General features: G+C 37.1%; 1 protein-coding gene across 1 annotated transcript in view; it reads right to left on the bottom strand.

Moving 5' to 3' along the window:
* The window catches only part of LOC114656143 (anion exchange protein 3), a 313,389-nt gene that overhangs the window by 132,563 nt on the left and 165,836 nt on the right, over positions 1–14,990 (bottom strand).

Below are 14,990 nucleotides of genomic sequence, written 5' to 3'. Positions count from 1 at the left end.
TGCCATACCCACCACACGACGGAACAGCTCGGGATACTGGTTGGCAACCCCACAGGCAGACATGTGGTCCAGTCTCACCCTTTGGAAATGACCCTGTATCTGCTGTAGCCAGGTGTTACATAGGCATCCACTTGGACTGGTCCAGCCACTCGGGTCCTAAATAATGAGAATCCTGCAATAAGGATCACCCTTGAGGAACGTGCCACATGTCTGTAGTACCGTAAATGATGCTCCCTCACAATGCAGGTAATATACGTCATTTGGGATTCCATAAGCGCTCATTCAACACAAAGTCAAATCAGTGGTACCCAAGGATTCTCCGAAGAGACACAGTACCAAAGAAGTCCAGTCTTCGTTTCAGATCACTGGGTTGTGTCCATATCTTACAACCCTATAGCAAGACAGGAAGCACCAGGACTCTAAAGACTTGGACCTTTGTAGTTTTGCATAGATATGCCACACACCCCTTTCCAGTGACCTCATGACCCCCCCCCCCCCCATGCTCTCCTAATCCATCTACTGACTTCATTGGAAGAGTCATCAGAGACATGAATGTCAGTGCCAAGGTAAGTAAACCTCTCGACAACGTCGACACTTTCTCCCCAGACAGACACTCTGCTGATGGCTGTGCCCAAGAGGTTATTAAAGGCCTGGATCTTGGTTTTCATCCAGGACACTCGCAAGCCCAGACACTCAGACTCCTCGCTCTTTCCCTCGACAGCCCCAATCAGAGCCTCCATTGACTCCACAAAGATCACAGCATTGTCAGCAAGTCAAGATCAGTGAATCTTTCTTTGCCAACAGATGCCCCAGAGCTGCTGGATCCCACGACCTTGCCCAACACCCAGTCTATGCAAGCATTGAATAGAATAGGAGCAACACACCCCTGAAGAACCCCTTAACCAAGTGGGAAAAACGCAGAAGATGTGCCTCCACTCTGTACAGCACTCACAGAACCAGTGTATAGGCCGGCCATGATATCCAGCAACTTTTATACAACAAAATTATTTCTAGTTTATTCAGTTTACAGCTAACCAGTAAACCTATTTCAAGAGTCAGAACATGTTTAATCTAGCTACTTGCTTTAAAAAGTCTTAATCATCACACATCATTTATCAAAAGGGAGGACTGAGAAAAGTGACTGTGAGGAATAGCTGATGTCTTTAATATTCCTGTTTGCCTTTCAAAGGTAGCATGTGTTAAAGATGAAGAAATCTAAGTTTCATCATTGGAAGTAAAGGCAATGGTGAGCCTTCTTAACAATAGCTGAAATGTGTTGTGCTGCCGTTTTATACCAGCAATAGGTCCAGTTATGAAAATGAGGATACACTGAGCCTCCCTGCTTAATCATATTTTTTCTAATGTGAGTTTTGGGATTGCTATTTACTATTTTCACACTTCTGTAGATTTAATACATGTTTATGCTCTCCTCAAAATATTATATCATTATGACAGCCATTTCACTGCAGCATTTTTTGATTGTTTTTGTTGTGGACACCACCATTTTCTTATAATTTTAATGGCCATGTTATTTATCTCAACAATGTTTGTTGTTAGTCACATCACTGTGCACCCTTTATTCAAAATTGTGGCATGGAAAGTAGTTTATCCATGTATTCCTAAAACAAAACAAATGTCTTTTATAGATCGGCTAAGGAAAGGTAAATCTAGATAGTGCAAGGATCTTTTTCTCTTGCTTCTCTTAAATTCTGTGTATTGACAATTGGTACCTTAGGCTTTTTTGACTATCCCCAACCTCATCCCTGCTGTGTTGTGCATTTGGCACATCCCTTAGTGATAGAAGAAGCTAAAACACAATTCTAAAAAAAATTGTGCTAAAATGCTTAAATGATCCATTCAATACAATTTTGATATTTGTTTCTGGACAGTTAGCTCACATTCTCCAGTGTCCACTGCCTGCCTTAATTACATCTGTTGCTGTCTCATGATTGCACTGCCTCTTTACATCTTCCTGAAATAACAGCACGTATCTGTATGAACCACAATAAAATTAATGAGGACCTCCAACAGAATGAAGATGAGAGAAAAAAAAGAGACAGAATTTGACAAAAAAAGGAGGAAACTATGCAGCTTGAAGCTACAGAAAGGCCACAGACAACTAATGAGGTAACCTCAAATTATAACAATTACCATGATGGGGTCAATGGAAACTGTGAATCTTTTTTTCCTTTTATTTTCACATCCTGTATATGCACATTTTCAAATTATGTGGGTAGAATGGCAATGTTGGGATAAGCAACTTAACATATGCGCCTGGTTTCTTGCTTACCTACAACAGTCACCCTTTGACCCAGAGCATATACTTACTGCATGAAAAAATAGTGCCAATGATCTATGATAAAATATATTACTTACAATATGCTTTTGTTATCATAAACATAGCTCACAAATTTCTGAAACTGAAGGTTTTTCTTGTCTCAAAGTGCACATATTTGGTAAGTTTTAAAATTTTTGATTTACACTTGGACTTGTGCTCCTTAGATTCTATTTTAAACTGAAAATACAGGCACTGTATTTAAAAAATTTACAAAAAAAATGCTTCACTTTAAAACACAAGTTCCCAATGCAAATTCATTTATATCATGATTATGATTGTCAAAAAATACCAAACTTGTCCTTTAACTTTACTTATTTACGCATTTGCATGGCTCTACTTAACCTGGTAAAATATTTAGTTTTATCAGTTGGTCACATGATTAGATTGAAATGATTTAGGTTCTATGTGTTTTTCCTCATAATTTACATCCTTCAGTACTGGAATAAGTCACTTGACACATCTATGTATTTTCTGTAATGCTAATACCTTTTTAAATACAAAGGCTGACACTGAATGCATCCCTCACTGTAAGATCTTATGTTAAAATTTTGATATTCTGCATGTAAACAATATTGTTCACTTACATTACATGTGATTTTCTACATATTTTGTTGACCTTTTTTTAAATTATGTTCTGTTTCTTATATCGGGGGAATGAGCAAAGTCAGAATATTGAAATCATTACGTATCTTTAAAAACACATCTTTCTAAAGTGACAAAAAATGCAAAAGTCAAAACCAGATTTGTTTAGCTATCTTCATTCATTTTCCAGCTTGCACTTGCGAGTGAAGCCTATCTCTACAGCACTATACTCTATATATCAAGCAGGTTTTTAGAATGTAGGAAATAACTGGAATACCCAGAAGTGGGCTGCAGACATTACACAGACAGTAGTGCTCTGGACCCATGAGGCACCAGTAGTAATCACTATGCCACCGTGAAAATCTTTAGCAGCTGAATTCATTATATATGACAGTTCTATTCAGTTAAGCTGTAAACTTGTTCAGATACAAATTAATACAGATATTTTTATTTGATTATTCCATAGAAATTATGATTTTTGGAGGCCATTGGGATTTAAAAGGATGTTAATACTTTATTCTAATCTCAAATGCAGTGAGCATAAGTAAAGGAATTGTTATGCTTTATTTATTTTTTACTAATTTAAATGAGAGTTTCACTGTTCATCCATTTCCTTTATGAGTTCTATCCTAGCCAAAGTCAGACAGGAATCAGATTCTAAACAAGCCACTGAAACTGAACCACAAACACCTCAAATAACAAGATAACTGAAACCCAACAATTCATCTATGTGCACATATTTGTAACTTTGATGGAAGGCAGAGCAATAAGGAAAAGGTCAGCTCAACAAAAGGCATTTCAGTCAGAACGGGAAGGTCTTTTCTTCCAACTGGCAACATAGTTGCCAATAGACAGAGCCTTTCCTTTGCAGACTGGTCCAAGGCAAACCTGACATCTAACAGTTCACAACCATGAACATAAGAAGTAACTTACCAGCATACGTCTACATTGAAAGAAGAATATATAATACATAGAGGAGACCCGCAGAAATAAAGGGGAAACATTAAAACTCCATGTTGATGGACTAAGACTAAGGTCCAAAATTGTGCAGTGACAGCAACCTAAAAAGATTTGTCTCATCACATTCACACTCTCAATCAATCCAAATAAGGGTCACATAGGAAGGGGCCATTACCTACTCCCGGAACTCAGGACACAAGGCTGGAAACAGCTATGTCCATCACACAGATAAATTACAAACACACACACACTCACAATGAGCCAATTTAAAATCACCAGTTCACCTAGCCTGTGTGTCTTTGAGAATGTGGGAGGAAACCAGAACACCTGAAGCAAAACTGACACAGTCCCATGGAGAATGTACAAGCTGCTCATGGACAATGCCCAGGCACAGGAATCAGAACCAAGATGCTGGATCCAAGAGACATCTGTGCTACTGACTGTATCACTATGGTGTGATTAAAAAATAAACATTTAGTTGTTGAGTCATACTTACAAATGTAACTTTCAGGGATATCCAGGTGGGCACGAATAGTTTCAAGTAGGTCATATTCTTCAAAGTCAAGAACAAATTCTTCAAAATCTTCAAAGCCTTCTAGGCTGAAGCAGCCAACCTCTGTTTCTCTCTCCCCTTCCTCCCTACATCCATCCACCAAGGCCTCTTGTTCCTCTTCTATAACCATCATGATCTCCTGAGAAATGTCAAGGGTTTTATTTTCTAAACAGGTGTGGAGACCATATGGTAGGCAGGCACGTTGTAAAACTTTCTTCACACTCTTCACAAACTTGAGAAGTAGTGTCAGCAAACTGAATCTGGTAAACTCATGAGTGATTCTATCTGAGATAAATTCTGGTGCATTCGGATAAAAAAGTGTGGCAATTTAGGCAAAAAAAAATTTCTAGCAACAAAAAAGTTGATAGTTGATTACTAAAGAATTATTTACCTGTTTTCCCAGTTTAAACTTGTTTTAAAACACATCTACTTCATCTAAAAACTGTGTTAGTTGAAAACACTTCTAATATTTATCCAAAATGGCTAAAACTATTAAACCTTCATCCTATGCAGGAAGCAGCATCTCTTTTCTATGTTTTGTCGTGCTGCCCAATTTGCTCCTGTGTTGTCACCAAAATAACATTCCTGAGTGAGAAGCAGTGAGCACAACAGACACACAATGCAAGAGATCCATTTTCTCTTGTCAATACAGACTTGATTGTTACATGCCTTTTCATCCTGGGGCTGATGTCCATTTTCCATGACGTTACAAATCAATCCCGGCCAACTAAAGCCGACTGAGAGTTGCCTGTGTTCCTTTAATGTTATTTACTGTAAAACTATCCTCAGAGTACGCTATGCTACTTCATAAATAAAACCCTCATTTCATAATCAGCAAACTGGAGGTAGTCAGTAACTATGCAGGACAGAACATCTGTTACTTTGTAATACAGAAATAAATGAAAATCAATAGACAGCACTATTTTTATCCATCAATTTGATCAAATTCTCATTCTCATGATATCCTCATCCTATCTAAGCAGAATTGGATGCAAAAAAGATGCCAACCCTGAATGGAATTTTAATCTACATTTCACAAGTAAACTCAGAGCCACATTCAGTCCTATTGACATTACAAAGAATTACCAATCAACCTAACTGAATGTCTTTGAAATATGAAACTTACACCCAAGTTCAATTCTGTCTGTGATGCCTTCTTCCTGATTCCAGAATGTTATTTTGTGCATTGTTATATTGCTGAACAACTTTCAAAATATTGGTAAAACCTGGATAGCACTACAGCACTCGTCTTAGGTTTAAATTCAATCAGGAAATGATGTTTCTGGATGTCATGGTCAGCCTGTACACTGGTATTGTGAGTGCTGTGATGAGTGGAGGCAGAACCTCTGCATTTTTCCCAGTTGATTCTGGGCTTCGTTAGGGATGTGTTCTTGCTCCTACCTTGTTCAGTGCTTGCATGGACTGGGTGTTGGGTAGTGTTGTGTGTCCAGTGGCTGTGGGGCATCTGTTGGTGAAGAAAGATTCACTGATCTTGACTTTGTTGACGATGCTGTGATCTTTGTGGAGTCAATGGAGGCTCTGATTGGGGCTCTCGAGAGACTGAGCGAGGAGTCTGTGTCTGGGCTTGAGAGTGTCCTGGATAAAAAACATGATCTAGGCTTTTAATGACCTCTTAGGCGCAGCAATCGGCAGTGTGTCTGTCTGTGGAGAAAGTGTTGACTATGTTGAGAGGTTTACTTACCTTGGCAGCAACATTGATGTGTCTGGTGACTCTTCCTATAAAGACAGTAGACAGATTGGGATAACATGGTGGGTTGTGAGGTTGCTAGAAAGGGGTGTGTGGCGCTCCCAAGATCTTTGCAAAAGGACAATGGTTCAAGTCTTTAGAATTCTGGTACTCCCCATTTTGTTATATGGTTGCGAGACATGGACACTATCCAGTGATCTGAGATGAAGACTGGACTCCTTCGATACTGTGTCTCTTCGGAAGACCCTTGGGTACAGATGGTTTGACTTTGTATTGAAGGAGCTGTTGCTCATAGAGCCCTAAATGAGGCACATTACCTGAATGGTGATGGAGTGTCAGTCACGGCACTACGGCCATGTGGTGCAATTCCCAGGGGGTTATCTGACTCACAGGATCCTCATTTTTGAGGACCTGAGCGCCTGGACCAGACCAATGGGTGACGCCCATGTTACACTTGGCTGTGGCAGACAGAAGGTCATTTCCAGAGGGTGCGACTGGACCACGTGTCTGCCTGGGGGGTGTCTGCGGCAACACGCTGTACCAGTGCATGCTAACCAACCTGACCTGACCTGAATGACGTCACACCTGAGTTGACCATGTTCCAGTAAAACATTCAGAAAAACCATATGGATGTGTCCAGGAAAATCTTTGTTGTGATTGCAGTTGATAACAACATATTAATCTGCATTTTGCATATCCAAACACTGTAGTAACATGTCCACAGACTGAAGTTGGACAGTATTATGTATATGATTTAATGAGGCACAAATAATCAGAAGTGCTAATAAACAGTATAATACTACAACTTTCACTAAAGCACACGTCACTAAAGTATGTCTCCATATTGGATCATGATCTAAAGTTGGGCAAACTCAGCCTTGACAGACTAGTCACAAGTTTCTGAGTTGGAAATATGACTTAAAGGTTCATTCCAGTTGAAAATTCCAAATAGGAACTCAGATATTACGATTTCCCACTTCAAATGGAACACAGCATAATCCTAATGCTTGTAGGCATTATCACACAGTTTTTCATACAGTTTCAATGAAAAATAAGCTATCTGTTCTTTACTTGTCTAGAAATTTGAGGCAGTGGACATGGCAAATATGTGAGACTGGAAAGGAGTCAAGCTGTTGGAGGCTCTGGTGGCATGATTTGTCAATAATAAACCTTGTGGTTACACTAGCAAAACTGAACTATTGAAAACAGTGAGCACTACGTCCCTTAAATAAATAGGATACTCCAGTCACAACAGTGGCTAGGGTGGTTAAGTTTGGAGGTTGGTGGAGGTGAGATTAATTGCTCAGTTCCCTAGCTTGATAGGTGGCATCAGAGAGGTTCTTCATGTAAAATGACTTACAACTATCTATTATAATCGACACATCCCCTTGGTTTTGCCTGATTTGTTCAATAGGTGCTAGAATTCAGGACTGCAGTGGCACATGGGACCACTGAAGGGGATTCTGGCCAGCAGTTTAATAACGCATTTCAGTCAGTGTGGAGTTCAGAGGTTAAGCAGTCCTCTGGTGGAAGGATAAGTATAGGATGGAACAAGCAGGCAGGAGGAGAATGAACTCAAAAGGTAATAGGCAGCCAAGTAGCCACCATACTCATCTGTTACGGGAAAACTTATTTAGGAAGGCCCTGAAAGGCTGCTGGTTTAAATTGGCTTATTTCCGTTTTTAATTTTGTGCCTTTTAATCTTCAAGGCCCAGTACCTTTTTATGTATTATTATTTTGTTATTAAACAACCAAATTTATTTATTTGTAAGTCATCTTTGCCTTTCATGGGGTACCTCATGAGAGTCTCTATCTTTAATACACTCTACGCATAATTTGGCAGGCACTGTTACACACACCCCACACTGAGCCAATTTAAAGTAATCAGTTAAGTTAACAAGCACATATTTGGTAGGTGCAAGGAAAACTGAGTAACTGGAGAATAAACACGTAGGCAATGGAGAGATTTAGTAAACTACACAGTCATTGATCAAGCCAGCGATCAAAGTCAGCAGCACTGAGCCGTAAAATTGTTGTACTAACAACAGAGCCACCATGTCATTGTTAAATATCTGTAAATCTACTACATATAGACTTGATAAAAATGCTTAATTATGCTTCAATGAATGTTACTATTGTTACTAAACCAGTAAACTATAAAAAATGTGGGCCTATGTAGTAGCAGTTAACTTTAAGCCAAAAAGTTGTCAAATCAGTTCACACCTTACCATGTAGTCCAGCGCAAGTTACTTAATCAGTCTGTACTAGAGTTACTAGAGTACACATGTAAACTGCTGTAATGCATCTCAAATTTGTAAATCTTCTTGGGAAATGGTGTTTACCAAATCAATAATAATAATAATAATAATAATAAGAAGAAGAAGAAGAAGAAGAATTATATTACAAAGCCAGATTAAAGCCAGAGCTAGTCTTTTTTATGTTTGCTATAGAAATGCTACTAAGAATAGGAAAAAATGTTTTTTGATTGTAAATGCACATTATTATTCCTTATTTTATTTATTTCTCATTGTATGACATTTGACAATTGGCCCAGTTGCAAGTAAAGATTAGCAGGGCTGATTGTACACTATATTTTATATGTTTGTATTGCTGTCACTATCCATGAGGACTGAATTAAACAGGCTCCATGCACACAAGCTGCATGTTAATAATTACAATGAAAAATCACAGAGCAGAAAGGAGACGAGTGGTCTGTTTGTCACTTCCCACTTTATAAACTGTACAAGCAGTTTCAAATATAGGGTGTCAAAAAAATTGCTTATTCACTGTATAAAATATCAGAGAAGACAGCTATTTGTCCTATAAAAGAAAGAAATAAGAAATGTAGAAAGAAATAAAAAACTATTAAATGATCTATCTTTTTAAAGAAAAGAGTAGCAAAGCAGCTCTTAGAAGTTTAGGAGGATGGGGCGTCTAGAGAGGGGGATTTGTTTTGTGCAATCGGACAGACACAAGAGCAATAATTTAATTCCTGGTCTGTTATATGTCACAGTGAAGGCTGCACACTCCTCTCGTGTGTATATGGGTTTTTCAAGGTGATCCAAGTTCCCTCACGCAATCCAAAGACTTCTTTGTTAGGCTGCTTGGTACTAGTAAACTGGCCTGATACACAACAAGTGAGTAAGGTTCTGAGTTTGAATAATAGCCTGTCATCCCATTTAAGGCTGTTTCACAGTGCTGAAATAGATTCTAGGTGCCTACAACTCTGTAATGAAAAAAGGGGTATAAAAACAGATGGCTAAATGGAAGTCCCTTGCTCCAGGAGGAAAACACTTATCTTTAATATAGAGTATACAATATATTTTATTATTATTATTAAACATTATTGTTTTTTGTTTTCACTATTATTCTGTATCTGCTTTTGAGAAAAAATCCATTGGACTCTGTTAAGAGAATAGCTGTTCTTGTTCCAGAGATTTCTGCTTAAAGGGGAGAAAGGTACTATTTAAACACTGACTGTTTTATGACACCAAATATTATCTTAAAGTTATAAAAATCATTACCACAGCTTGGCACTTGAGAATAAAACAACTGTAGCACCTATTGAACCGTAAGCTTTTGAATTGTGGCCCTCTGTAACCTACCACCCTCCAAATTTTGGAGTGCTCTGACAGCTCTTGGAGAGGATAAAAGCTGGGGCATATCAGCTAACTACTGTGTTCATTTCTGTCAACTTTTATCTGTGTCTCCCAGAAGTGGCTCCTGAAATGGATTATGCACTGAGTGATTCTTTAATACAAGACAAGTACAAAATTAATATTTGTGTCATGATTGCTTTTTGTTGCGGTGTTGGTGGTGATTTTGTTGTGGTTGTGACTTTGAGACAGTACTGTAAATCTGTTCCATACATAAGGCTAGTGCGCCCTACCAGACACACAGACAAACAGATGCTTTGTAATGAATCTGAGACATGAAGCCATGCCAGGGAATACAAACTAAAGTGACATGTCTCAGAACAGGTTGGTCTCAAGCAACTAGAGGTGTAATTGCTTTCGGTTGATAAAAATGCCAATGTCTCTAAATCAGTATTGCATGTAGAACCCAATAAGTATTTGGATTTAGAACCAACCAGAAGTCATTTTTCAGTAGGGAAATCTCAAATTAATCCATTCAAATGAATGAAAAGATGCTCTTCAATTTCTGAACAAAGCCTTGTGAAATAACTGCTATCTCAATTATCAAAGAAAGATATTTGGAGAAAAGTTCTTGAGAATCATAGGTCACATAGCATCAAGCCCTCTTTGATCAACTGACAAGAAAAAAACAAAAACAAATTATACAGGAAATATGTAAATATTCCTCAATTTTCATGATCAAAGAAGATAAGAAAGAATTTGCACAAAACTGGAAAGTACCTGGTCTACATAAACTTAAAAACTTCTGATCAAAAGCTTTGATATTCTGCATCTTTACCTGAAAAGAAAGTTAGTAAGGTATTTAAAACTATCAGTCAATCACACACCCTTTATTAATGTACAAGACAGTGAACCTGTTTATCTCTTACGTATCTTACCACATCCTTTTAGATCAGATTAGATAAACTATTTTAATCTAATGGGGAAATTCAGATGCAGTTTGAACAGAATTGTAATGCAAGTTCAGATGTGGTGCAAAATAAAGTGAGGATACAAAAATTAACTTGTCATTATAAGATGGTATTAAAAATACCTAAAAAGAGAAGAAAAAATTATATTATGGCTTTAAACACTATTCCGAACATATGTAATACATTTTAAATTATTGCAAGACTCAGAAAATATCACACTTGAAATGAAGTAGCGTAAAATACAGACTTTGACTTAAAATTTTGAATTAATCACACATGCTAAGCTGATAGAAACTTAGATATAAAACTTTGGCCAGGCATGGGGTCTACAGTTATTTAAGCTTCAACAGTGAGAACTAAAAGATCAGCAAAGTAAAACCACATGATCAGAACAACTATAGAAAATAACCTGAAAATCAAGAAAACAAGTCCACAGACACTCGACAACAAACATTTACAATACTACAGTTAATCTTCAAAAAAACTAACTAGAGATGTCAAGAAATCCAGCAGATGAACTGAAAAAGCAGTGGCGCATGAAGCCTAAGAACAGTGTGTAGAATGTAGTCATCCCCTTCAAAGACGATAAGCAAGCTAATGATAAATTAATCGGTATAATATTAAGTTACAAAGTTACTAAGGATAAGTACTATCTTATTATGATCAGAGGAAAAAAATCTCTAGTTGGTGCTAAGGGGACAAACAAATACACTAAGCTCAGTGTTGATTTAAGCTCATTAAAGCTTCCAATTGCCGATTAAAAAAAATCAGTTCTATAAGTTAAAATCAAAGGCACTTCATGGTCTGGTCTACAATGATCATGATATGAAGTAGATTACAGAGTGACCTTTAGATGGCTGTAAAAGTCAGGGCTGAAAAGGCAGAGTGCTTAATATTGGCAGCACAAGATCAAGAGCATAATAACTAACACCACATATAATAACAAAACATTTATAACAGGACAAAATATCTCAAACACAATTAATATGTTTTAGAGCCATGGAAGACAAGAGCCTAGGCTATCAGCACTTGTTGTAAGGCTGAAACCACATCTGGACAGGGCACCATTAAGTTATTCAGTCACCCATAGTCATACATGGCTGAGTTAGAAGTGCCTTACACACACACACATCTTAGGGATGCTGGGGAAAAACTGAGTGCCTAGAGAAAATCTACACAGACAAGGGGAGAACAACCAAAGTCCACACAGAAAGTGACCACAAGTATTTGAGTCCAGGACACTGGATCGATGAGACCTCAGCACTAACCTCCACCTTCACCACCACAAGGAAGGTATATTTTTCAGAACAATGTGACAATGCAGAGTTTGTCATGAAAAGGAGTATCATAACATCAATGTCAGTGGTAAGCAACGTCAGTCCCAGAGGGCCCAGTGCCTGAAAGATTAATTCCGATACATTTACATAAGGAAAAGTCAATTATTGCTGATAAAGCACTTACTGCACAAACAACATATTTTGGCGTCATTTTAGTTGTCTCGCTTGTTCAGATTTCAACCCCTTATTCGCTTATTGAGGTATTAAACAGCTGAATTCATTATTTGTAATTGCCCCTTATTAGCAATAAGATGCAAAAGACAAAGGAACCAGCAGTTCCCCATCTAGCTTGTCTCCATTTACACTTGTGTTTATTCATAGTGCACTCTTTAGTTTAATTAAATACTTAGATGGAAACTGAAGAGAAAAAAGTGAAGGACTTAAAATTACTCATCTGTTTTAGGCTTCAAATCATTTGAAGGATATTCTCAGAGAGGAAAACATCTGAGATCCATGAATGAACTGACATGGAAGAGCTAAAACACTAACTTGCCATGAAGTTAAATAAGATCTGTTATTGGCAAGGATTGTTTTCTAATTAAGCAATGGGGTTGGAACAAAAAACTGTAGCCGCTGCGGCCCTCCAGGACTGATCTATGTCATTGTTTTTTCTCAGTGCAAGTATCATCAGCTTTCTATTTAGCCATAATGGAACAAATTTACAGAACTGGGATTGTTATGATTCTAGTTTGTTAGAGTCAAAAGAAACAAAGATGGCACCATAACAAATGACACAACTGTTCATATTGTTTCATAAAAGGGAACAAATACAATGCAAAGAGAAAAACCAGCACCTACTCATTTATGCGTTTATTCCAAAATAGTGCTAGCCACTCTTTCAAAGGTGAGTATTTTTTTTTGTGAATGCAAAGATCTTTAGTTAATATGTAATAACTAGATACGTAAGATTTGAATCAAAATGATTTTAGACTCTACAATGGCAGATGATACATTTAAGCTCAATAATCAGAAGCTAGGCTCTTGTTACCCTCAATGCAGCATTCAATAAACATTCAAGCTGGAATCCCAGGTAAAAACATAAACATTGTATTTTTAAGGAAGCTAAACAATTTTTTAAAAATTATGTAAATTATACATTTTACACCAATTAGCATTTCTCATCTATGTCTAGATCTAAATTAAGGCTGAATCAGTGCAAAGGAAGTTAAATATAATGCTGTGAAATGAGGTATACTACAACTACAGTGATTTTTGCCTACAAAATCCAAATACATTATGACAGAACAACAGTTTAATACATCAAAGTGATATTACAGGGAAAGTACATTTCAGAATACAATTTTTAGTGCATTACAACAATCTAGGTATACAACATTTGTGGGTGTAAATCTAACATTTATGTAACGGTTTTAATGCCACCTCAGCTGTTTGCTTTTTATATAAAGTCATTTTGTTGCTAGGTGCTTAATTATCTTTGAGTCACAGACACAGACTATAGGGGGCTTAACATGGCTCTCATGTAGAAACCAGTAGTTAACATGTTTTAGAAAGGCATTTCCTGCAGTTTTTTAAACGGGAAGCAGATGAACTGTTGGAGCTCTTGAATCCATGATAATAAGGTTGCAAAAATACATTAAGAACGCCTACTGCTTTGCTACTACACCAACTAGTAGTATAAAAAAACAACACATGGTACTTGCATAACCTTGGTTCTAAAGAGTGGACAATTTAAAAAAAAAGTTTTGGACTTCTAAAATGTTGTATACATAATAATCAATTGGCATTGTAACAGAATAAATAACTGTCAGTTATGTTAGTTTGTCATGGCCATCAAAATGTTCCATGTCTCCATGATACTACAAGATTGTTCAGCACATGATACATGTGAATGTAACCCATGATATCAAGGTGGACATATCAGGTAATACTGTTAACTTTGTTGAAATGATTAAAGAAAAACTTAGTGAGAAACCTTTGTTTATGAGCATTAATCTAGTAAGAAAATCATGGCTACAACTTTTGTTTCTTGACCTCTAGCTCCAAATGCGCAAAGCATACAATTATTCAAGTTAAAATGATCTATTGAGCGCATCTGTCTTGTTTAAAATTGTTCAAAATGTTTTCAGGGCAAGTTCCAACCTGCAAACGTTGCAACCAAACTCCAGCCTCATTGGGCCTACACCAAATTAACATCATTTTGGACCAAAATCTTTAAATGCCTTTCAGACAGCCTTGGTGTCACAATCCCTCCTAACCCATTAACAGCTGTGATTGCTGTACTCCCAGATGGGCTTAAAGTGGAGAAGGACAAATAAACTGCAATTGCATTTACTTCACTATTAGCACGTAGACTTGTTTTGCTCAACTTGAAGAATCCTAACTCTCCTCTTTTAAGTAAGTGGGTAACTAATGTTATACATTACCTGAAACTGGAAAAAAATCTAATTCTCACTTAGAGGATCTGTGCAAAACATTTTTAAAACCTGGCAGGATCTAATCAATAACATTTTAGAATAAGCATTTAGATTGAGGAAGCAGATTCTCTTCCCTTTTTTATTCTATTTATTTATTTTTCCTACTATTAAAGTTTTACTCTGTCTCTTTCTCATGGTTGGGGGTTGATTTGATTTGAACCTAGTTTTGTAATATTTGACTTGCTTGTATGGAAAATTATTTCATTTTAATAGATTCAATAAAATGTTTTAAAAAAAAGTTTTGTTTCTTGACTATGAATTTAGCAAACGCCTTTAATCTTCGTAATTCATCTATTAATTAATTGTGTTTTGAACTTGGCTACATCTGACCTCTCTTTTACACTGCTCTCTTAACCTCTTCCACCAAATTAACTAGAAATTGTCAGTCAGAACTTTTCTGGAAAAAATCCTGATGTTCATAACAATAACACTGCTACCTCACTGCGCTTGGACCCATTGTTTTGCAAGGCTGAATGCAGTTAACTTATTCTTCTCCATCATTGTCAGTCT

The sequence above is a fragment of the Erpetoichthys calabaricus genome, chromosome 8 (genome assembly GCF_900747795.2).
Source record: "Erpetoichthys calabaricus chromosome 8, fErpCal1.3, whole genome shotgun sequence".
Classification (NCBI taxonomy): Eukaryota; Metazoa; Chordata; class Cladistia; order Polypteriformes; family Polypteridae; genus Erpetoichthys; species Erpetoichthys calabaricus.
The sequence above is the reverse complement of the archived record's forward strand: the minus strand, read 5'-3'. Positions and strand labels throughout refer to the sequence as shown.